This window comes from Lissotriton helveticus, chromosome 4_1 (genome assembly GCF_964261635.1).
Source record: "Lissotriton helveticus chromosome 4_1, aLisHel1.1, whole genome shotgun sequence".
NCBI classification, from domain to species: Eukaryota; Metazoa; Chordata; class Amphibia; order Caudata; family Salamandridae; genus Lissotriton; species Lissotriton helveticus.
Window position 1 is genome coordinate 1,087,562,305 of NC_136063.1, and position 24,483 is coordinate 1,087,586,787.

The 24,483-nt window shown below is 45.4% G+C and overlaps 1 long non-coding RNA gene across 1 annotated transcript; it reads left to right on the forward strand.

Moving 5' to 3' along the window:
* The first annotated feature begins 18,952 nt into the window (after positions 1-18,952).
* Positions 18,953-20,192, forward strand: LOC144827430 (uncharacterized). Its single transcript, XR_013610183.1, has 5 exons — positions 18,953-19,037; positions 19,132-19,226; positions 19,324-19,411; positions 19,514-19,576; positions 19,675-20,192. It is a non-coding gene; the product is annotated as an uncharacterized LOC144827430 (long non-coding RNA).
* Positions 20,193-24,483: the final 4,291 nt, after the last annotated feature.

The window sequence follows — 24,483 nt, forward strand, 5'->3', positions numbered from 1 at the left end:
AGGGCAAACCAAACTACCAAGCCAATTCTTACACTGGGAAGGAAACAAGCTTCCGGGGACCGGTTTCTGGCATTTCAGCCGTCGTCGGCCCGGCTTGCTTGAATCCCGATGGTGCAATGAGCAAGGGACTCACATCTGAGTATACCCTTCCACGCTTAGGGTGGACAAAATATTTAACAACAAGGGGTGGTGATGGACAGAGTTTCTGAATTAAGCAGAATACTCTCACCCAGTCAAGAGATCAGGGCTAGATCCAACACCGTTTTTTAGCTCACTGCACCATCCCAGTTCAGAACCTGGCTATATGCAAATTAGTCTGTTCCTGTCCCAGTGCATGATGGGAACAGGGCAAACCAAACTACCAAGCCAATTCTTACACTGGGAAGGAAACAAGCTTCCGGGGACCGGTTTCTGGCATTTCAGCCGTCGTCGGCCCGGCTTGCTTGAATCCCGATGGTGCAATGAGCAAGGGACTCACATCTGAGTATACCCTTCCACGCTTAGGGTGGACAAAATATTTAACAACAAGGGGTGGTGATGGACAGAGTTTCTGAATTAAGCAGAATACTCTCACCCAGTCAAGAGATCAGGGCTAGATCCAACACCGTTTTTTAGCTCACTGCACCATCCCAGTTCAGAACCTGGCTATATGCAAATTAGTCTGTTCCTGTCCCAGTGCATGATGGGAACAGGGCAAACCAAACTACCAAGCCAATTCTTACACTGGGAAGGAAACAAGCTTCCGGGGACCGGTTTCTGGCATTTCAGCCGTCGTCGGCCCCGCTTGCTTGAATCCCGATGGTGCAATGAGCAAGGGAGTCACATCTGAGTATACCCTTCCACGCTTAGGGTGGACAAAATATTTAACAACAAGGGGATGTGATGGACAGAGTTTCTGAATTAAGCAGAATACTCTCACCCAGTCAAGAGATCAGGGCTAGATCCAACACCCTTTTTTAGCTCACTGCACCATCCCAGTTCAGAACCTGGCTATATGCAAATTAGTCTGTTCCTGTCCCAGTGCATGATGGGAACAGGGCAAACCAAACTACCAAGCCAATTCTTACACTGGGAAGGAAACAAGCTTCCGGGGACCGGTTTCTGGCATTTCAGCCGTCGTCGGCCCGGCTTGCTTGAATCCCGATGGTGCAATGAGCAAGGGACTCACATCTGAGTATACCCTTCCACGCTTAGGGTGGACAAAATATTTAACAACAAGGGGTGGTGATGGACAGAGTTTCTGAATTAAGCAGAATACTCTCACCCAGTCAAGAGATCAGGGCTAGATCCAACACCCTTTTTTAGCTCACTGCACCATCCCAGTTCAGAACCTGGCTATATGCAAATTAGTCTGTTCCTGTCCCAGTGCATGATGGGAACAGGGCAAACCAAACTACCAAGCCAATTCTTACACTGGGAAGGAAACAAGCTTCCGGGGACCGGTTTCTGGCATTTCAGCCGTCGTCGGCCCGGCTTGCTTGAATCCCGATGGTGCAATGAGCAAGGGACTCACATCTGAGTATACCCTTCCACGCTTAGGGTGGACAAAATATTTAACAACAAGGGGTGGTGATGGACAGAGTTTCTGAATTAAGCAGAATACTCTCACCCAGTCAAGAGATCAGGGCTAGATCCAACACCGTTTTTTAGCTCACTGCACCATCCCAGTTCAGAACCTGGCTATATGCAAATTAGTCTGTTCCTGTCCCAGTGCATGATGGGAACAGGGCAAACCAAACTACCAAGCCAATTCTTACACTGGGAAGGAAACAAGCTTCCGGGGACCGGTTTCTGGCATTTCAGCCGTCGTCGGCCCGGCTTGCTTGAATCCCGATGGTGCAATGAGCAAGGGACTCACATCTGAGTATACCCTTCCACGCTTAGGGTGGACAAAATATTTAACAACAAGGGGTGGTGATGGACAGAGTTTCTGAATTAAGCAGAATACTCTCACCCAGTCAAGAGATCAGGGCTAGGTCCAACACCGTTTTTTAGCTCACTGCACCATCCCAGTTCAGAACCTGGCTATATGCAAATTAGTCTGTTCCTGTCCCAGTGCATGATGGGAACAGGGCAAACCAAACTACCAAGCCAATTCTTACACTGGGAAGGAAACAAGCTTCCGGGGACCGGTTTCTGGCATTTCAGCCGTCGTCGGCCCGGCTTGCTTGAATCCCGATGGTGCAATGAGCAAGGGAGTCACATCTGAGTATACCCTTCCACGCTTAGGGTGGACAAAATATTTAACAACAAGGGGTGGTGATGGACAGAGTTTCTGAATTAAGCAGAATACTCTCACCCAGTCAAGAGATCAGGGCTAGATCCAACACCGTTTTTTAGCTCACTGCACCATCCCAGTTCAGAACCTGGCTATATGCAAATTAGTCTGTTCCTGTCCCAGTGCATGATGGGAACAGGGCAAACCAAACTACCAAGCCAATTCTTACACTGGGAAGGAAACAAGCTTCCGGGGACCGGTTTCTGGCATTTCAGCCGTCGTCGGCCCGGCTTGCTTGAATCCCGATGGTGCAATGAGCAAGGGACTCACATCTGAGTATACCCTTCCACGCTTAGGGTGGACAAAATATTTAACAACAAGGGGTGGTGATGGACAGAGTTTCTGAATTAAGCAGAATACTCTCACCCAGTCAAGAGATCAGGGCTAGATCCAACACCGTTTTTTAGCTCACTGCACCATCCCAGTTCAGAACCTGGCTATATGCAAATTAGTCTGTTCCTGTCCCAGTGCATGATGGGAACAGGGCAAACCAAACTACCAAGCCAATTCTTACACTGGGAAGGAAACAAGCTTCCGGGGACCGGTTTCTGGCATTTCAGCCGTCGTCGGCCCGGCTTGCTTGAATCCCGATGGTGCAATGAGCAAGGGACTCACATCTGAGTATACCCTTCCACGCTTAGGGTGGACAAAATATTTAACAACAAGGGGTGGTGATGGACAGAGTTTCTGAATTAAGCAGAATACTCTCACCCAGTCAAGAGATCAGGGCTAGATCCAACACCGTTTTTTAGCTCACTGCACCATCCCAGTTCAGAACCTGGCTATATGCAAATTAGTCTGTTCCTGTCCCAGTGCATGATGGGAACAGGGCAAACCAAACTACCAAGCCAATTCTTACACTGGGAAGGAAACAAGCTTCCGGGGACCGGTTTCTGGCATTTCAGCCGTCGTCGGCCCGGCTTGCTTGAATCCCGATGGTGCAATGAGCAAGGGAGTCACATCTGAGTATACCCTTCCACGCTTAGGGTGGACAAAATATTTAACAACAAGGGGTGGTGATGGACAGAGTTTCTGAATTAAGCAGAATACTCTCACCCAGTCAAGAGATCAGGGCTAGATCCAACACCCTTTTTTAGCTCACTGCACCATCCCAGTTCAGAACCTGGCTATATGCAAATTAGTCTGTTCCTGTCCCAGTGCATGATGGGAACAGGGCAAACCAAACTACCAAGCCAATTCTTACACTGGGAAGGAAACAAGCTTCCGGGGACCGGTTTCTGGCATTTCAGCCGTCGTCGGCCCGGCTTGCTTGAATCCCGATGGTGCAATGAGCAAGGGACTCACATCTGAGTATACCCTTCCACGCTTAGGGTGGACAAAATATTTAACAACAAGGGGTGGTGATGGACAGAGTTTCTGAATTAAGCAGAATACTCTCACCCAGTCAAGAGATCAGGGCTAGATCCAACACCGTTTTTTAGCTCACTGCACCATCCCAGTTCAGAACCTGGCTATATGCAAATTAGTCTGTTCCTGTCCCAGTGCATGATGGGAACAGGGCAAACCAAACTACCAAGCCAATTCTTACACTGGGAAGGAAACAAGCTTCCGGGGACCGGTTTCTGGCATTTCAGCCGTCGTCGGCCAGGCTTGCTTGAATCCCGATGGTGCAATGAGCAAGGGACTCACATCTGAGTATACCCTTCCACGCTTAGGGTGGACAAAATATTTAACAACAAGGGGTGGTGATGGACAGAGTTTCTGAATTAAGCAGAATACTCTCACCCAGTCAAGAGATCAGGGCTAGATCCAACACCGTTTTTTAGCTCACTGCACCATCCCAGTTCAGAACCTGGCTATATGCAAATTAGTCTGTTCCTGTCCCAGTGCATGATGGGAACAGGGCAAACCAAACTACCAAGCCAATTCTTACACTGGGAAGGAAACAAGCTTCCGGGGACCGGTTTCTGGCATTTCAGCCGTCGTCGGCCCGGCTTGCTTGAATCCCGATGGTGCAATGAGCAAGGGACTCACATCTGAGTATACCCTTCCACGCTTAGGGTGGACAAAATATTTAACAACAAGGGGTGGTGATGGACAGAGTTTCTGAATTAAGCAGAATACTCTCACCCAGTCAAGAGATCAGGGCTAGATCCAACACCGTTTTTTAGCTCACTGCACCATCCCAGTTCAGAACCTGGCTATATGCAAATTAGTCTGTTCCTGTCCCAGTGCATGATGGGAACAGGGCAAACCAAACTACCAAGCCAATTCTTACACTGGGAAGGAAACAAGCTTCCGGGGACCGGTTTCTGGCATTTCAGCCGTCGTCGGCCCGGCTTGCTTGAATCCCGATGGTGCAATGAGCAAGGGACTCACATCTGAGTATACCCTTCCACGCTTAGGGTGGACAAAATATTTAACAACAAGGGGTGGTGATGGACAGAGTTTCTGAATTAAGCAGAATACTCTCACCCAGTCAAGAGATCAGGGCTAGATCCAACACCGTTTTTTAGCTCACTGCACCATCCCAGTTCAGAACCTGGCTATATGCAAATTAGTCTGTTCCTGTCCCAGTGCATGATGGGAACAGGGCAAACCAAACTACCAAGCCAATTCTTACACTGGGAAGGAAACAAGCTTCCGGGGACCGGTTTCTGGCATTTCAGCCGTCGTCGGCCCGGCTTGCTTGAATCCCGATGGTGCAATGAGCAAGGGAGTCACATCTGAGTATACCCTTCCACGCTTAGGGTGGACAAAATATTTAACAACAAGGGGTGGTGATGGACAGAGTTTCTGAATTAAGCAGAATACTCTCACCCAGTCAAGAGATCAGGGCTAGATCCAACACCCTTTTTTAGCTCACTGCACCATCCCAGTTCAGAACCTGGCTATATGCAAATTAGTCTGTTCCTGTCCCAGTGCATGATGGGAACAGGGCAAACCAAACTACCAAGCCAATTCTTACACTGGGAAGGAAACAAGCTTCCGGGGACCGGTTTCTGGCATTTCAGCCGTCGTCGGCCCGGCTTGCTTGAATCCCGATGGTGCAATGAGCAAGGGACTCACATCTGAGTATACCCTTCCACGCTTAGGGTGGACAAAATATTTAACAACAAGGGGTGGTGATGGACAGAGTTTCTGAATTAAGCAGAATACTCTCACCCAGTCAAGAGATCAGGGCTAGATCCAACACCGTTTTTTAGCTCACTGCACCATCCCAGTTCAGAACCTGGCTATATGCAAATTAGTCTGTTCCTGTCCCAGTGCATGATGGGAACAGGGCAAACCAAACTACCAAGCCAATTCTTACACTGGGAAGGAAACAAGCTTCCGGGGACCGGTTTCTGGCATTTCAGCCGTCGTCGGCCAGGCTTGCTTGAATCCCGATGGTGCAATGAGCAAGGGACTCACATCTGAGTATACCCTTCCACGCTTAGGGTGGACAAAATATTTAACAACAAGGGGTGGTGATGGACAGAGTTTCTGAATTAAGCAGAATACTCTCACCCAGTCAAGAGATCAGGGCTAGATCCAACACCGTTTTTTAGCTCACTGCACCATCCCAGTTCAGAACCTGGCTATATGCAAATTAGTCTGTTCCTGTCCCAGTGCATGATGGGAACAGGGCAAACCAAACTACCAAGCCAATTCTTACACTGGGAAGGAAACAAGCTTCCGGGGACCGGTTTCTGGCATTTCAGCCGTCGTCGGCCCGGCTTGCTTGAATCCCGATGGTGCAATGAGCAAGGGACTCACATCTGAGTATACCCTTCCACGCTTAGGGTGGACAAAATATTTAACAACAAGGGGTGGTGATGGACAGAGTTTCTGAATTAAGCAGAATACTCTCACCCAGTCAAGAGATCAGGGCTAGATCCAACACCGTTTTTTAGCTCACTGCACCATCCCAGTTCAGAACCTGGCTATATGCAAATTAGTCTGTTCCTGTCCCAGTGCATGATGGGAACAGGGCAAACCAAACTACCAAGCCAATTCTTACACTGGGAAGGAAACAAGCTTCCGGGGACCGGTTTCTGGCATTTCAGCCGTCGTCGGCCCGGCTTGCTTGAATCCCGATGGTGCAATGAGCAAGGGACTCACATCTGAGTATACCCTTCCACGCTTAGGGTGGACAAAATATTTAACAACAAGGGGTGGTGATGGACAGAGTTTCTGAATTAAGCAGAATACTCTCACCCAGTCAAGAGATCAGGGCTAGATCCAACACCGTTTTTTAGCTCACTGCACCATCCCAGTTCAGAACCTGGCTATATGCAAATTAGTCTGTTCCTGTCCCAGTGCATGATGGGAACAGGGCAAACCAAACTACCAAGCCAATTCTTACACTGGGAAGGAAACCAGCTTCCGGGGACCGGTTTCTGGCATTTCAGCCGTCGTCGGCCCGGCTTGCTTGAATCCCGATGGTGCAATGAGCAAGGGACTCACATCTGAGTATACCCTTCCACGCTTAGGGTGGACAAAATATTTAACAACAAGGGGTGGTGATGGACAGAGTTTCTGAATTAAGCAGAATACTCTCACCCAGTCAAGAGATCAGGGCTAGATCCAACACCGTTTTTTAGCTCACTGCACCATCCCAGTTCAGAACCTGGCTATATGCAAATTAGTCTGTTCCTGTCCCAGTGCATGATGGGAACAGGGCAAACCAAACTACCAAGCCAATTCTTACACTGGGAAGGAAACAAGCTTCCGGGGACCGGTTTCTGGCATTTCAGCCGTCGTCGGCCCGGCTTGCTTGAATCCCGATGGTGCAATGAGCAAGGGACTCACATCTGAGTATACCCTTCCACGCTTAGGGTGGACAAAATATTTAACAACAAGGGGTGGTGATGGACAGAGTTTCTGCTTATTTCAGAGACTCTGTCCCTCACCACCCCTTGTTGTAAATATTCTTTTTATAATGACAGATTTCCATTCAGGGCATCGCACTCCCAATATTAGGTATTAGGTACTTAATAGGGGAGGCGATGGTACTCAATAGGATTAGGTGGTAATCACTATCCTGCAATAATCAAAATGTGCACACAATCTATGCTGTATTACACTCGGGCTAGTGCATGATTTAGTATTAACAATGCCGTTCTGATCTTATCGCCACAATACTGGTTGCTCTACTAGCTAGTTCATGTTTTATACCTCAAAATAATACAAACAAAGCCCATTGTTAGTCACTATGCAGATCGTAAATTAAACGCATAACCTGAGCGTGTATTCGTTTACCTGTAAATATAGGTGGATTCTTTGTGAACCTATAAGTAAAGGGAGAACAGGCAAAGAGACAACAGACAAAGCATTATTATATATATAGAAAGACGGGTATTTTCATTGGGACGCGCCCGTGTACCCAAGAAGTTTTCTTACCTAAAGGACGAAGTCGATATTCTCCTTCAGAGGGAACAGACTTAATAGTCCCAGGCTAGATATACAAAGAAGGGGGGGGAGAGAGTCACTTTACCCGGTGTAAATGCAGAATTCAATTCGGAAAACGAGCTTGACTCTTTGTCCTCACCTGCTTAGGAAACAGGTTCCGCGTCTAGTGCTGGCTCTGCCCTCTGGACGCGGAAACCATGCTTCCTACGGGGTTTTCTGCAGTGGTTGGTATAGTCATCGAAAGAGGACTCACCGGAGCTCAGAACCTCTCGTGCAGTTGCTGACTGTTACAACAGTGTGCTTTATGACTTTATAGATTTGGTCAAATTATTCATCCTAAACATCGGTTATACATATTTATCTGTGTGTAAAAAGGCTTTTAGAAAAGTTGAATAAATAATATGGTCACAAAATGGAATCATATAACGCTTCCCACATAGTGTACTTAGTGTAAGCAAGCAGTAGATTGGCAAACATCTCATGTTTATAAATGAACATAGTGGAGAACTAGTTCTTTGAGTGGGAGTTCAGTATGGATTCAGTGATAGAAATAGACAAAGGACTAATGCTTTTGGTAACTCGTTATTCACTGGTAGAATCAATTAGTTCATTCATTTATGGCTTTGATGTAAAGGTACAGGCAATGTGGCATGGTTAAATCAAAAGGGATTAACCTAACGTGCAAAGTGATGCCATGAAATGTCATCGTTCAGACCATATTTATTAGTCTTCAAGCGGTCAACCCAACGTTGTTCTTTCTCATAGAGAATTCTTTCTGCGTTGGGGGTCCCCTCGGATAATTTCTAATGACTGTCCATTTTAAATCCTCGGTGGTGTGGCCCAACTCTATAAAATATGAACAGAGCTTGGTCGTATTCTTTTGGAGACGGATGTTACTCTTATGTTCTCCAATTCGTAATTTGACCTTCCTACAGGTCATCCCGATGTACTTTTTCTCGCAGGGACATGTTACCATGTAAATCACATCTGATGAGTTGCAATTTGTATGTTGTTTTTGAATCCAACTGAAAGTTGGAGTCAGTTGCAAAGTTTTTGTGGTAGTGGTCGATTTACATGCCAAACACGTTCCGCAGGGATAGTGTCCAGTTACAGGTGTCATATGCGGATCTCTGATTTGTCTCAGTTCAGTTTTCTGTAGTGGGCGAGTGTGTACCAGCAGATCCCGCAGGTTTTTTGTACGTCTATTAGCAAAGCGAGGCTTTGGCCAATTACACTTGCCTGTGTTTAGTATGTGCCAGTTCTTATTAATTAATTTGTTCACTTGATAAGTCGCTGGACAAAAAGTCGTAACACATGTCATAAGGTCTTCTTCTGGAGCCTTTCCGTAAGTTGCAAGGAGGCATTCTCTGGATTGGTATTTTGCCCTCTTGCGACATTTGGATATCGTTGAAGGTTTGTACTGCCTTTGTAGAAGTCTGTCACTGAGTTCCTTTGATTGTTTGTTGTAGTCAGTCTCCCAACTACAGTTTCGTTTAAGTCTCAGGAACTGACTATATGGCAGGTTATCTCTCAATGTTTGGGGATGGTAACTCTTGTAGGATAACAAGCTGTTCTTAGCAGTTGGTTTTCGAAAGGTTTTCGTCTCAACTTTTCCATCTTTAATATAGATGGGAGGTCCAAGAAGTTGATGCTTTCATTATCAACTGTATGTGTAAATCGAAGCCACCGGTCTCTGGTGTTTAGCCACTCGATGAATTGTTTCAAGTCTTTGTCATTCAATGGACAATTATTTTTACAAAGCCATGGAACATCGATGGGGAGTGCCTTTGCCCCATCGGTTGCTGGGCTATATGTGAGCAATTTTGAAACTGAGAATTATAGGCCGATATCCCTCATAAATTTGGACTGCAAGATCTACGCGAAGGCCCTAGCATGCAGACTAAATGATGTTTTACCCGTCCTAATAAATAACTCACAGGTGGGGTTTCTAAAACATCGCCTTTCTAACAACAATACGAGACTCCTATGTCATGTACAGGAGAAATCGAAAATCTCGAATGCCCCCGCCGTAGCAATCACCCTGGACGCGGAGAAGGCGTTTGATAGAGTGCCGTGGCTCTTCCTCCGGCAATGCATGCACATATTTAACATGGGTGAGACTTTTATTAATATGGTCATGTCACTATACGCCTCCCCTTTGGCTAGAATTGCCATCAACAGTTCGTTATCAGACCCATTCCTTCTCGAACAAGGAACTAGACAGGGTTGCCCATTATCTCCCTCCCTATTCCTTCTGGCAATGGAACCTCTCCTCCGCGACATACAACAGAACGCAGATGTCAGGGGCATCGCCTTCGGGGATAAAACTGTAAAACTGGCTGCTTACGCAGACGATATTCTGATAGTCACTGAAAACCCTGATACCTCTATAGCCGCACTGATGGATTCTATAGAATCATACTCTAAACATTCAGGCTACAAACTGAATCGGGATAAATCTGAAGTTAAACCCCTCAACATATTCACTAATAAAGAATCTTTAGGTTTATCAGGTCTAGTCTGGCAAAACAACGACATCAAATACCTGGGTATAGAATTTGGAAGCTCCATCATAGAAACCCTACTACATAATGAGAAACTCACCCTCGAAAAAATAAAAACTCAACTAGACGGATGGTCACCCCGCTTCATCACTTGGTGGGGTAGGCTGGAGACCATCAAGATGATGATTACACCGCTAGTAAACTACCTAATTACCATGCTCCCCTTGATGCTGTCCCAAGAATTTCATAATAAATTAGATAAAACTATTAGCAATTTCATCTGGAAAGGGAAAAAAGCACGTATCAGCCTGCAAAAATTGAAACTAGATAAATCCATGGGCGGAGTCAACCTCCCTGACTTTAAAAGATATCAAATTGCCTTTTTAGCGAAGCAAGGTTCCTATTGGCTGTCCCCCCCAATGGACTACTCGCCGGAGTGGTTGGATGTCGAAAAAGCGCTTCTGGAAGGCATGCCTCCCATTTCGATCCTTTCAATGAAAGCGAATCAGATCCCATGTTCTAAACCCATATTTGTCAACACCAAAATAGCCCTACTCAGAGTAGACAAACTGTTAGACTCAACGATAAGAAAATCTAGGTGGGAAGCGATCTGGAAAAACTCCTCAATCACCTACAAAGGTAAACCACTATTTAACCCAACCTGGATCAAGAAGGGAATCTTCTTCCCTCACCAACTCTATGACAATGGCTACCCTCTACCCTTTACGAAAATCCAATCGAACTTTGGGATTGATAGTTCCGACTTCTACATATTCCTCAACGTTAAAACTGCCATTACAAAAGCGGGACTGACATCCAAACACCCAGCTCTTCCCTCACTCCTCTCCTCCCTAAATAAAATAGGCCACCAGGTCTCAAGGTTATACAAATTATTGAGCCCACAATCATCAACATTGAATACCAAAACAATGCAGTTCTGGTCGTCAGTCGCCTCCTTCTCCATCTCAGAGCTGGAGTGGTCCACGGCGTGGAGATCTTGCACAAGCCATAAAATAAGCCCTACATTATCACAAGCCAAGTTCTGGCTCATGCATAAAGTCTTCTGGACGCCGGCTCGCCTATATGCACATAAACTCAGCCCTGACGCATTCTGCTGGAACTGCAAGCGTGCAGAAGGTGATCTAGAACATCTCATACTCCAATGCGACTGTGTTTCACTGTTTTGGGACAGGGTATTTGACTTCGTCCACAAAGTATTTAATATCTCACCAACCAAATAACTCCCCTATATTATTTTCGGATTTACTAAAGAGACCCAACTCCCAGAAATAGACAGGGCACTCCTTGACCTCCTCTTTACGGCAGCTGTGAAAGTCGTTCTAAACAATTGGAAAGACACCAAAAAGGCAAGCTATGCCTGCTGGCTAAACTGGGTGATTAACCTCCGAGGAGCTGATAATATCACTTTACAAAACACACCGGGGCGAACTTCACAAAGGAAACTTTGGAACTCACTAGATATCTACTTCAAAACCCACAAACCACCGTGAATCTTCATGCTCCCCATTTCTTCCTACAGCTCCCGGGGGGCCACTTATACTTTCGCACAGCTTAAATAACCAGTCAATGGTAACCAGTCACTCGTAACCTGGACTGCTTAGCCGCATCGTGGTGGACATCTAACATCCAACTTCTTACATCTTACATCAAGCTTTTTACCTCTTACATCTCATCTCTAACCTTTATTCTCTCTTTCCATTTTCTCCTTCTTCCTCTTACCTACTCCGTTCCTTTCCTTTCCATCTCCAATTCATTTGTTTTGTAGCCCCTCAGGTGCCCAGCCTAGGAAGGCTGCATGGTGGTTTTCCACATTGTCTTCAAGATCGTCCCGAATGACCACCACCATGGGTCATAATGCATTTCTATGCTGAATGATGTGTAATTACAAGTATGTACATTGCAATTTATGATTTGTATGATATATAACCCTGAAACGTCCAATAAAAACTTTTGAAATACAAATTGATAGATCTCTTCACAATGTGTAATACTTGTTTCTCATGTTTCTAGCAGAAAAGCTTAATAAATGGATTTAGTCACACAATAAAAAAAAAAAAATTTAAAAAAAAGTACATATATACCTATTGCCTCGGTGGATCCGCGTATCTTGCGTGCACTTTAAGCGCACCGTCCCGATCACGCGCTGAATGCTAATTGGCTGTCAAGTGGTTGCCAACATTCACAACGAGGAAGTGTTGGCAGCCATTTTGTGCCTCGATAGAAGCGAGGATCTAGAAATTAGTGGAACAAGTGTTCAAAATGTATAAAGGGGGCAGGTAAGAAATATTTTGACCATCTAGACCTGCTTAGGGGGTCCCACAAGGACCCCTAATGCCCCCCTCCCCCAAAAAATATATTTTTAAAAACTGAGAAATGTGCGCTGGGTGCATGGATCCACCATAAAAAAAATAAAAAAGAAGTGCGGGCTCCTGTGCTTGTTTCAAACTTAGCTACCTGGGAAGGCCAAATCCCGGGGTCTAAAAATATTACTTTTGATGGGGGTTCAGAGGGGCCCTGTAGCCCGGGGACCGCCATTCCTTGTGCTATGAAATAAATGGGTGAGGGAGCTCAAAGGTCCGTCCAAGCCCCGGGGATTACCACCCTCTGGGTCTTTTTATATTTTGGGAGGGGGGCCGTGTGATCTCCATTCTGGAGCAGTTGAAAGCCTTGGGGACCCCTTCCCCCTTTGAGCGACTCCTGCTGTGTCTTGGGGTGCCTACCCCGGGACACTGCTGTTTTCTATGACAGGACGAAATGGCTAGCCTTGATATTTCAAATAAGAATTAGAACCCACACAGCTCAGAATACTGCGTGGCCAAGCTGTTTATTTAGCAAAACATTTATTTATAATTCATGAGCACGTTTCAAAATTCATAAAAACATAGCATCAGAAGAAAACCACTGTCAAAAGCAGTCAAGTCAAAAGCAAAAACTGACAATTGTGCACATAATCAATACAAACAATGCAAACGTGAATATTAAATAATCAAACAATCACATAATTCGAGACACCAGAGAAACATTTTGAATACACTACATACAGTCCAAATCAGTTATAATCAAGTAACATATAACACTAAAAGGGAAAAGCAACCAGTCCTTTGACTGAAATACCAGTGGACAGGCGGAATCACAGATGGAAAAGAACTGCCTGCCTATCTCACAAGACCTGTGACTAAATGTTCAGTCTGGTTGCACGCTAGGGCACATACAAATGGAATAGATTAGTCCCTAGCTGCACGCTCCTTTGTTGTCACAGGCTGGGGGTCAACGCGTTTCGAACCCAAAAGGTTAAGGGTTCTCCTCAGGACAGGGACCGGGTGGAGTCTTCACTGTAAAAAGAATTTTAAGAAAGGTTGGTGTCAGACTGGAGTGTCACAATTAGGGGGACCTCTCTGTAATTCCACAATTACGAGACAAAGAAAGTTACCTGCACCACGAGCAAAAAGGAATTGCAGGAGTGGAGGTAGGCTGTAGAGCAGAACAAGTTACTCTGTAGAAAGAAAGAATGAGTGGCAATAAGGGCGAGGAGGTTGAAAACTTAGGCACACTCACCCAACTCGTGTGTTTTCGTATTTTAGAGGGGCTCAAGTACCTGGAGTTTATGAAGGTGTCAATCACGCAAAGCGCCTGCCAGGCAGAGAGCTGTTGGAGAATTCCAGCGTTCACATTCTTTGGCGGGGCTGAGAACAAAACACAATAATAATAGTCCGCATGAAAACGGCGAACACTCACAGGGAGAGCATAGCCCGGAACCATTATATGAGGCGCTGCTCCTACCTGCACGTCCTATGTTAAAGGGACCGGCTGTGTGAAGACAGAGTCTGGAATTCTTTCTCACGTTAGGCGGAGATTAGTTCTGCCACATGGGGCCGCTGCGAAAAGCAACAGAGGGGGGCATATATAATAATGCCTAAAGACAGATGAGGTGTCTGCTAAAGTCGGCATACAGTCCGGGGAGGCACTTACGTGTGTCACAGGGATTAAATCCAGACCGTGGCCGAAGGCGTTCACAGAGTCCTTAGTGCGGGCTCGTTAGAGGGAAACTGATAACTGGCTCAGGGAAAACACAGAAAGCGAGGAAGGACACCTGAAGGTTCAAAGGATTATGGTACTTGAAGTCAGTACCACCAGCCCCACTCGTAAATCTGCACAATCAGGTATCAGCGGACATCGGATCATTGTGGGTTGTGTCACAGCACATACAAGGAAATGTCTCAAAGTTCATTTACAAGAGCGGAGTCTTCAAATGTACACGCATAAACTAAATATGTAAAAAATGAATAATTTGTTATACATTTACACATACTTGAGAATGTCCCACAATACACTTGCATAAGTCGAATCCTCAGATGGACTACGGTTATACATAAATCAGCATCATATTGTGTTTGCATTTATCGAATCCTCAAATGAAATGCAGTCATAAATACAATCATCTACTCCGCATATAGACATATTTATAGTATCCAAAGCCTGGGACTGCCACCTCATCCGTGTTGTGAGGACCAAACAGCGCCACAGAACAGGAGAGATGCCACTCACCCTGGCCTGAAATCAGTGGCGTGGCAGAGGTTTAAGAAAATGAGATAAGTATTGTAAAGCAAATGCAGTGATTTACATAGTCCAAGCAGCACGGCTTGCAGCCAAAAACAGAAAGGCCAGGGTCTCAAAGATTGCTGAGTTCGGACATTTCGTTAAGGCCAGAATTGGAAGTATCAAATTTCAGAATGAGGTAAGCCTCTTTTTGAGAGAGGCGTACGTCCGGATCCCCGCTGCCACCTCTGATGACGGCAAGCACGGTCCATCTTATGTCATTGGCTGAGTGTTTATGTTGTATGAAGTGAGAAACCAGAGGAGCTGTTAGAACCTTATTGTTCATTCTGGATCGGTGTTGAATGATTCGTTGGCGAACCTCCTGGGTTGTTTTCCCTATGTACACCTTTTTGCAAGGACATTGGATGGCGTACACTGTGTTTTTAGTTTTGCAATTCGTGTGTTCTTCATGTCTCCAAAATTTGTTGCCATCTGTAAACAGGGAACCCTCCATCGTAAGGTCACAGACTGTGCATGTCCCACATTTGCGATGCCCCTTGACGGGATTAGACCCAAAGATGGTACTTTGGGTATCTCTTTTGGCAGGTGGACGTGTGGACGTGATCATCTGGCCGATACTCCGATTCTTTTTAAGAGCAAACAGCGGTATTCCCACATCTGGTAGTACTTCCTCCACCAGATGCCAACTCTTCCTGATTATTTTTTGGAGTTGGTTGGTATGGGGGCCAAACGTGGATACACACACCATCCTTTTGGTTGCGGGTCTGGATCTTTTTTCTAAAAGGTGCTCCCTCGGTGTCCATCGTGCCCTCTTCATCGAATGCTTCAACAACTTATGGGGATAGCCTCTTTCCTGCAGTCTGTCTGTGAGAGCTTGGCCATGGAGATCGAACTGCTGTGTGGACGAGCAATTTCGTCTCACACAGAGAAATTGTCCGTATGGGAGGTTATCTCTCAGACTCCTGGGATGGTAGCTCCTGTAGTGAAGTGCATTATTCTTATCGGTTTTCTTTTGGTACAGGGAACACATCAGCCCATCTGTCTTGGCCGACACCTCCACATCCAGAAAAGATAAAGATTTTGAATCATAGCTCAGACTGAATTTGATATCAGGGCTTCTATTGTTGAGCCAAACGTGAAATTCTTCAAGTAGAGCCGAGGAACCATTCCAGACACACCAAACATCATCTATATACCTGAGCCACTGCTCAATATGCTCTTTGTAGGGATTGTTGGTATATACATATTTCTCCTCGTATTGACCCATATAGAGGATCGCCATCTCAGGTGCAAAGGGACACCCCATAGCCGAGCCCTTGATTTGTAGAAACATTTCTTCCTCAAATGTAAAAAAGTTCTTTTTGAGAGCCAGTGTCGCAAATGAAACGATTAAATCAGTAGGAACCCTATGTGGGCGAGGTCTGGTCTCCAGATAAAGTTCAATGACATCAAGGCCATCTTGCTGCGGAATCTGTGTATACAAAGAAGATACGTCCATGGTGACAAGCAGTTGAGAGTTGGAGTCAAATTTGAGGCCTTCGACCCTGTTAATGAAATCCATGGTGTCTCTCAGGTACGATGGAACTTGGACAACCAACGGTTTGAGAAATATGTCCACAAACTGAGAGATCGGTTCGAAAACAGAATCGCACCCAGATACGATTGGACGTCCCGGAGGTATTTTGGAGTCTTTGTGGACTTTCGGGAGAAAGTAGAGATGGGGAGTGCGTGGAAATTTCTTCACAAGGTATTCGGACTCCTTGGGGCCAAGTATCCCTGCTTCCTTGGCCTCATTCACAAGTTTGGAAACCTCGTCCAGTATCTGGGCTGTAGGATCTTGTGTGATCTTGCGGTACCAGTCTTGGTTATACACATGGCTTCGTCCTTCAGTTCTGTACAGATCCTTGGACGAAAGAACCACCGCTCCTCCTTTATCTGCAGGCCTTATAATGGCCTCCTGCTGATTCTTCAATTCACATATGGCTTCTCTTTGTTTCTTGGTGATGTTCCTAGGAACAAATGGGCGCTTTTTCTCAAGTATGTTCAATGAGGACATAACAGAACGCTCGAATGCAATGATGTTCTTCGCAGTGTTGTGGTTAGAAGGGCAGAATGTCGATTTGTTACGTAACCCTGAGGCTTCGGTTGAGACCTGGTCCGGAGACTCTCTGAAGAACCATCTCAATCTTATTTTTCTAAAGAATTCCATGACCTCTAGTTTGATCTTGGTAAAGTCCATAGCTATTCCAGGAACGAACGAAAGACCCAATTCCAAGACTTCTTTTTCAGCTTGAGATAGAATTTTTTCAGAGATGTTGATGATGGAGGATGGTTTTACGACTTGTAATGCTGTTTGCGTGTCGTCATCTCCCACTGTGGTTTGAATCATGTCCGATCTGCTGTTGGCCCTGGCCTAAAAAAGGCCTCTTGGGGGTGTTTCTATTTTGTTGGTTTCTATTGGATGACCCCTCGCCTGCATCGGAATCTTCCATTGACTCAGAAGAGGATGTCTCCGAGAACGTCGTGAATCTACTTTTAGATCTCCCTTGGTTGGTATTAAGGTATCTGGTAGAGTCTGGCCTGGTGTAGAACTCATCCTTGAGGTATGGATATACCGTCTCGATGTTAAATTTTTTTAAATTTTCTCAAATTTGGTAGTTTTGAAATTGATGGTGTTGTCCCTAAATGTGGTCAAGTCTTTATCAATCTTTTCAAGGAGAGCTTTAGCCTCGAGCTCAGTATGATTGTCCTGTATAGCTCGTAGTTGTTGCTCAATTTCCTCTTCCTCTTTCTTTAAGATTCTTTGGGCAGTTTCCACAGTGTGCACCATTAGATCTCTGCTGCATTTTGTACTGATGAAGCTGAATCCCTTGCGGTACACCGGATCATCCGTGAATATAACTGGTACGTTCTTAATCTGGAGCCCCCAAGGTATCGTTCCTGCTCTGAGATTCGCAAGCAGGAAGTGACCATGAAGCTCTGTCCTAACATGTTTTTTGTGAAGTCTGATAAGTTTTTCTGCAAAATTGAGCTGTTTAGCCGTGCTGCTTAGTTTAACTGAAGAAAAAAGAGTGGAATCAGAGAGGAGCTTTTGAATGTGATCCTCACTGAAAGACAGGGTGTCTTTTTCAGCCATGTTGAAATTACCAGGCGGAGCCGCCTGACTACGATTAGTGCACACAATCGACACACATTACAATGTCGAAATGCGAAGAAACCTTGCGGGCAGCCGCCCGCTCTACCAACATGTACGCAAGAAGGTTTTGGGTCCGACACACAGACCAGCCTGGACCTCAATACTTGGAAAACAGAACGAAATGGCTAGCCTTGATATTTCAAATACGAATTAGAACCCACTCAGCTCAGAATACTGCGTGGCCAAGCTGTTTATTTAGCAAAACATTTATTTATAATTCATGAGCACGTTTCAAAATTCATAAAAACATAGCATCAGAAGAAAACCACTGTCAAAAGCAGTCAAGTCAAAAGTCAAGTCAAAAGCAAAAACTGACAATTGTGCACATAATCAATACAAACAATGCAAACGTGAATATTAAATAATCAAACAATCACATAATTCGAGACACCAGAGAAACATTTTGTCCGAACTCAGCAATCTTTGAGACCCTGGCCTTTCTGTTTTTGGCTGCAAGCCGTGCTGCTTGGACTATGTAAATCACTGCATTTGCTTTACAATACTTATCTCATTTTCTTAAACATCTGCCACGCCACTGATTTCAGGCCAGGGTGAGTGGCATCCCTCCTGTTCTGTGGCGCTGTTTGCTCCTCACAACACGGATGAGGTGGCAGTCCCAGGCATTGGATACTATAAATATGTCTATATGCGGGTAGATGATTGTATTTATGACTGCATTTCATTTGAGGATTCGATATATGCAAACACAATATGATGCTGATTTATGTATAACCGTAGTCCATCTGAGGATTCGACTTATGCAAGTGTATTGTGGGACATTCTCAAGTATGTGTAAATGTATAACAAATTATTCATTTTTTACATATTTATTTTATGCGTGTACATTTGAAGACTCCGCTCTTGTAAATGAACTTTGAGACATTTCCTTGTATGTGCTGTGACACAACCCACAATGATCCGATGTCCGCTGATACCTGATTGTGCAGATTTACGAGTGGGGCTGGTGGTACTGACTTCAAGTACCATAATCCTTTGAACCTTCAGGTGTCCTTCCTCGCTTTCTGTGTTTTCCCTGAGCCAGTTATCAGTTACCCTCTAACGAGCCCGCGCTAAGGACTCTGTGAACGCCTTCGGCCACGGTCTGGATTTAATCCCTGTGACACATGTAAGTGCCTCCCCGGACTGTATGCCGACTTTAGCAGACACCTCATCTGTCTTTAGGCATTATTATATATGCCCCCCTCTGTTGCTTTTCGCAGCGGCCCCATGTGGCAGAACTAATCTCCGCCTAAAGTGAGGAAGAATTCCAGACTCTGTCTTCACACAGCCGGTCCCTTTAACATAGGACGTGCAGGTAGGCGCAGCGCCTCATATAATGGTTCCGGGCTATGCTCTCCCTGTGAGTGTTCGCCGTTTTCATGCGGACTATTATTATTGTGTTTTGTTCTCAGCCCCGCCAAAGAATGTGAACGCTGGAATTCTCCAACAGCGCTCCACCTGGCAGGCGCTTTGCGTGATTGACACCTTCATAAACTCCAGGTACTTGAGCCCCTCTAAAATACGAAAACACACGAGTTGGGTGAGGGTGCCTAAGTTTTCAACCTCCTCGCCCTTATTGCCACTCATTCTTTCTTTCTACAGAGTAACTTGTTCTGCTCTACAGCCCACCTCCACTCCTGCAATTCCTTTTTGCTCGTGGTGCAGGTAACTTTCTTTGTCTCGTAATTGTGGAATTACAGAGAGGTCCCCCTAATTGTGACACTCCAGTCTGACACCAACCTTTCTTAAAATTCTTTTTACAGTGAAGACTCCACCCGGTCCCTGTCCTGAGGAGAACCCTTAACCTTTTGGGTTCGAAACGCGTTGACCCCCAGCCTGTGACAACAAAGGAGCGTGCAGCTAGGGACTAATCTATTCCATTTGTATGTGCCCTAGCGTGCAACCAGACTGAACATTTAGTCACAGGTCTTGTGAGATAGGCAGGCAGTTCTTTTCCATCTGTGATTCCGCCTGTCCACTGGTATTTCAGTCAAAGGACTGGTTGCTTTTCCCTTTTAGTGTTATATGTTACATGATTATAACTGATTTGGACTGTATGTAGTGTATTCAAAATGTTTCTCTGGTGTCTCGAATTATGTGATTGTTTGATTATTTAATATTCACGTTTGCATTGTTTGTATTGATTATGTGCACAATTGTCAGTTTTTGCTTTCGACTTGACTGCTTTTGACAGTGGTTTTCTTCTGATGCTATGTTTTTATGAATTTTGAAACGTGCTCATGAATTATAAATAAATGTTTTGCTAAATAAACAGCTTGGCCACGCAGTATTCTGAGCTGTGTGGGTTCTAATTCGTATTTGAAATATCAAGGCTAGCCATTTCGTTCTGTTTTCCAAGTATTGAGGTCCAGGCTGGTCTGTGTGTCGGACCCAAAACCTTCTTGCGTACATGTTTTCTATGACAGGGCGGGATTCGATGTTCCCGCTCTGTCATAGCAAACTTGAGGACATATTAACAAGTGCCATTTTGCCGCAATTTTTTTTAAAAAGCCAAACATGCGGTGAAAATTATATCGCCCTACTTACTAGGCGATGCTAAGATACATTAACGCATGTTAGCAGCCGGTTTGCTAATGGCTGGCCTCGTATCTCCAATGAGTTGCAATGTAGGCGTTCCAAGTGGCAAGGTAGGTGTTCCTATGACAATATGACATGGAAGAGGGAGGTATGACAACAGCGTTGTATTTACAAGGCGTCCCTGGATTTGAGGACCGATAGCAAAACTCTTGGTAATTGCGGTTTATGTCAGATCCTAACATCTGTTCTGAAGTAGACTTAAGCATGTTTAATATGCGAGGTGGATTGATATGTTAAGTCCACAGTCTTATATTAACATGCTTTTTGCTAGCAAACATGAATTTTTGCTGTATTTCTCGCGATATTTGGGGCATATTTACAAGGACAATGTTAAAATTATTGCCGTTTTAACGTTAGGAAAGTGCAGTTGAAGCGGCCATAGTGGGCTTAATAATAGGCTTTTGAGAATTCATGAGAATTCCAATAGAAGCCCAGGTGTACACCAGAACATTTTAAAGCTGTCCTTGTAAATATGCCCATTACAGACTCCTAATGTTACCGTAAAAAAAAATCACCTACTTCTAATTTTTATTCTTCCTCTGGATCCCATCCCATGGGCTTATATATAACGCTGGGGACTGTGGGTGGCGGCCCAATGTCCCTATGGTGCCAGTCAGCTCCCTCAGTCCTTCGGAAGCCACCATTACTTTGCCACACGGGGACCTGCTAATATGCAGCTCCCCGTGAGGAAAAGCATTTTGCTTTGCATTTTAAAAGAGAGAGTAGGTTTTCGTGTTCTCTCTTTCAAAATGCAAACCAAGTTTCCTATGGCAGGACGGGAGCCTCGGCTCTTACCCTGCCATAGCAAACAGCAGTGTTGAAAAAATCTTCCGGTAAGACAACAAAGGATTTTGAAGTCCATTATCGCCGTTTTAGCTGTAGTTTGCTGCAGTTGAAGCAGCGATAATTTTAATGCCGTTCTTGTAAATATGCCCCTAAGTTTTGGAATGTGGACAATCCCGTCTCCCATTTAAATAGGCACAAAGTATTTAGTGAAGTGCACACTGTGAATCGTGAAGCAGCAGTGTCTGATTGTGATCGATAAATAATTGCCCATTGTTGAGTACAGAGTAGGCAAATTGTACATGCGGTTTTGTAACGTCAGTGGCTATTCCTCAAGCCTTCTCTTTAGGTTAATTCAAAGAGTTGTGTACTTCTTTTGCTCGTGATGTACATAGTGTTCTGTCGTCTCAGTTTGCTTTCCCCTCTGTCATGTAGAGGAACCTGGGTATATATAACGGCTTCTGTACAGCCAGTACCTTTCAAACCTACCCCCAAACTGCTTACTGCCTGTTACCATAGTAACAGTTCATGGAACACTTAACTGAGCACACAGGTCACAAGTTCACCATACTGTGGAAAAGTAAATTTTGCCATGTTCTGTGTCCCTACGCGTCCTCCATCATATGTTATGTGTGCACGATTAATATGCATATGTTATTCCCCATGTTCGATTAAAGACGCAATTATAGTTGTGTCCACCTTTAGTATGTCAGTTTCCAGTTCTCGTGAATACTACGAATATCAGGCCTATGTAAAGCTACGTTGCCACGTTTCTCAGTGTGCACGTTATTCCATTGTAAAGTCCCCGTTTCTAGGCCTCAGAAGGGCCCGGACACCAGATTTCAGCTCCTGTCTCCTGAAGCCTCGCTGAGGAGCGATACAGCCCCCACCTGTATCCTCGACCCTTCACTTACTTCCTGCCTCGCAGTGCCCGGCTCAGCTTGGCTCTGCCTCTGAGTCTGCCAAGAGTATGTTATGATTCTAGCTATCAGTCCAGCCCTCCTTCTCTGCATTCCTAAAGCTACTGAATCGCATCAATAGTTTCCGTCATTGTCTAGCCTTCACGTCTCCACGTTAGAGAAATACTGTATTAATGGTCATTTAATATTCTTCATCACGCACTACATGTAGAATAATGCATGCTCCAGTCTTAGAATCAAGTTAGCCTTTCCCCTCCTGACTTCTAGTTTATATCAACATGTTCTCTAAACATCAGATACTAGATACTGCTTAGGTACATGTCGCCCTGACTCTCCAGACTTCAGTCTCTGCTCCTAGCACAGAGTTCGAAGCCCCCAGCTTCTCCTAGTAACACGTCATTGCCAGTTTGCGCGCACCATTAGGTCAGAGGTCCCGGCTCCTTAGGTAGCCCCCTCCATGTTTCCGCCCCATTCATGACATATTCTGTTACGTTTGCATCACATGTCTATGTATACGCCTCTGTTACACCTCTTTTCACCCTTATCTTTCGCGACTGCTACGCGTCACGCCTATTGCTCCTCCCACTGCTACGCCTATTGCTCCTCCCACTGCTACGCCTATTGCTCCTCCCACTGCTACGCCTATTGCGATGTAATGCTATGTGTTTGCGTTATGTATATATGCTCATGTACTGTTATTAAAAAGTTATCCTTCCTTCCTTCCTAGCGCGCTCATCCCAGATCCAGCCCCAGCAGCTGCTGGGCCCTGCCATCCTATTCCTATGCAGGTTGTCCTGTTCCTGTCCTTTATGCTGTAATAAACCTGCAAAAACTCCTACTACCTCGAATCTTGACTCTTATTTATTGAGCTATCTGTTATTCATTTATTCATTCAAAAATAGATCCGGTATTATTTATTTATATACCACATAATGGCGCCCGAATAGGGACTTGCCCTTTCCCCACGCGCCGGTGAAGCCACGCCGGCCCCCTGACCCTCTGCAGCCGTGACGGAACCATACCGTGCACGTGCAGATATTTCTGCTTCAAGTATCCCTCAGGCCCACGGAGGAGACGGAGGAGGCGGTCCAGCATCCAGACGAGGCGGTGGAGGAACGCGGCGAGTCCCGACCAGAGCCCAAGCCGAGAGTCCAAGGTCCGAGGTATCCGGAGGTCCACCCGTAACAGAAGTCCGAAGTTCGTCCGTCCGGCGTCGAAGCAGTCCAGTCCAGTCCGAGGCCTTCCGTTCTTGCTGCCCGGTGAGTACCGTTACTGGGGTAGTATCTAGACAGAGTCAATCTAATTGACTCTGGTCCGTGGGTTGGTGGTACACAGTCCCACAAACGAAGTGTCCACTTCGGTGGATGCGGGTCCTGACGTGTCTCTGTATGAGACCGGTAAGTTTCGTACTGTTTCAGCAGTGCACCTAGTTCCTGTTCTAGTCAGTTCTGTTCTCGAGAAAATTCATGTATTCTGTTTTCCGTATTCCAGGTAGTATTCTGTTCGAACTGTTATTCTGAATGTTATTCATGTATCTTGATGTCGTGGAATGAGTGTGAAGTAGTTATCGTGTTTATTGTGTATCGTATTGTGTCCAGATTATAGTTCAGTCATGCCCTTGTTTTCTAAGTTACGTCAGTTAAAAACTAGAAAGGGTCTGCTGGAAGCAGCAGTTCCTGTCCCGCCTAGGGACAGTCCAGGTCATTTTATGTATCAGAAGCATGGCATAAGCGCCATATTGTATCTAGACTTATGGGTCGAGTATACCAGACAGTTAGAGGAAAAGTATAGATGGCCTGTATCAGGCACATGGGATGCCGAGTGCATCATACGAGTAGAAGAAGCATTATGGAAAAAGAAAGCCAGACAGTCACAGAAAGATGCCATCGAGTTATGGCGCAAAGAATCTCATAAAAGAACCGAAAAAGAAATCAGAAAGTCAGAATTAAGTAGAGAATCCTTGGAACGAGCCCAAGAAAGGGAATTAATCGAGATTGGTGAACGAGTTAAAACCGAACAGTCAGACAGACAGAGGCATGCTCTTATTAAGGGTATGTATCCTCTTCTTGCCGAGGGCTTGCCAAAAGCGACCCCGGAGGCATCCAGTAATTTCCCGCCACCATTAGTTCCGACCAAGCTACGTCACAAACCGACCGCAGCTGATATTTTCATTTCGTCCTATTTGGACGACACAGTCCCAGAATATGCAAATCCTGTTCGCGCTCCGCCAGTCCCTGTAAATCAGGCACTTCCCGCTCCTCCAGACACGGG